At 64.9% G+C, this 1,305-nt stretch overlaps 1 non-coding gene across 1 annotated transcript; it reads right to left on the reverse strand.

Moving 5' to 3' along the window:
• Positions 1–30: 30 nt before the first annotated feature.
• TRNAC-GCA lies at positions 31–102 on the reverse strand. Its single transcript has one exon. It is a non-coding gene; the product is annotated as a tRNA-Cys (tRNA).
• Between the last annotated feature and the right edge of the window lie 1,203 nt (positions 103–1,305).

Raw genomic sequence — 1,305 nt, forward strand, 5'->3', positions numbered from 1 at the left:
AAAAGAAATTAAAAAAAAAAAATAAAAATGAGGGGGCACCCGGATTTGAACCGGGGACCTCTTGATCTGCAGTCAAATGCTCTACCACTGAGCTATACCCCCTCTGCTGGGAACGCCGTTGGAGCGTTGAGGGATCTACGCGGGCTGCGCTGTGCCGGCAGCAGGGCGCGATGCGGATGCGGGTTTGCACATCCTTACACATCCTTACACACCTTTACACACCCTTACACACCTTTACACACCCTTATACACCCTTACACACCCCTGCACACCCCTGCACTCCCTTGCACACCCGCGCACACGCATGCATCCACTCTTTTCTGCACCGCTCCAGCAGTGCTGCCCTCGCTGCAGATGGGGACCCATCCCCAACCCTCAGTGGGAGCGCAGCGGGTGCAATTTCGAAGCAACAGCAAAGCGGAGCCGAATACCGGAGTCGTGGCGGAGCGCTGCAGGACGGGGGGAGCGCCGGACCACTCCCCCCCCCCGGAGGCTGTGGAGGGGGGAATTAACCGGAGCCAGCGGGGGGCAGATGGGGAGTACGGACCTGAGGATGACGGGTCAATATTTGCTCCCTGAGCCGCTGTGCAAACACGCGGGGGCGGGATGGGGGGGGTTCGGCTGAGCCCCGAGGGGAGCTGCAGGTGGGATCAGCTCGGAGCGCTGTGGCTCGGGGTACCCCAGACCACGTCAACTGTCTGCGTCTGTTGTGTGTGGGGTGGAGGGGAACTGAGGCCCCGGGTAGAGAGACGAGGGTCAGCAGGAGGACGGACGGACCGACGTGTCCATGAGTCCGATGGGGACCGGAGCGCAGCACCGCGCCAGGACGGGCCCCGCACCGCTCGTCCCACTGCAGAGCGGCCCGGCAGCGCCTGCAGCACCGGCGGAGCCCGTCTGGGGTTTGCTCACGAGATGAGAGCCGGGCAGCGGACACCTCGTTAGCAGAGCAATTAGGGAAGGTGCAAAGCTCGTCACCCCCGTGGGCGCTGGGGGGGCTGCACCGAGCGCAGGGACAGCGCCGGAGTCGCGCGGCGCCGGAGCCAGACTGCTCCGAGGGGGCGGTTTGCTTTGGGGCTGTGGCACCCAGCGAGGGGAAGGCTGCAATTACGTTAATCCCTTAAACCCTGATTGCCTCCTCCTTCCCCATTAGGCGTGCAAACATACGGAGCAGCGGGGGGCAGCGGGGGCCGCGGGCTACAAATAGGCAGCGCCCACCGGGAGCCCCTCAGTGCCACCGCCGTCAGCGCCATGCAGCCGTTCCCGGCGCTCCTCTGCCTCCTCGCCGCGCTTCTGCCCGCAGCCGCC

This window comes from Meleagris gallopavo, chromosome 29 (genome assembly GCF_000146605.3).
Source record: "Meleagris gallopavo isolate NT-WF06-2002-E0010 breed Aviagen turkey brand Nicholas breeding stock chromosome 29, Turkey_5.1, whole genome shotgun sequence".
In the NCBI taxonomy this organism is placed as follows: domain Eukaryota; kingdom Metazoa; phylum Chordata; class Aves; order Galliformes; family Phasianidae; genus Meleagris; species Meleagris gallopavo.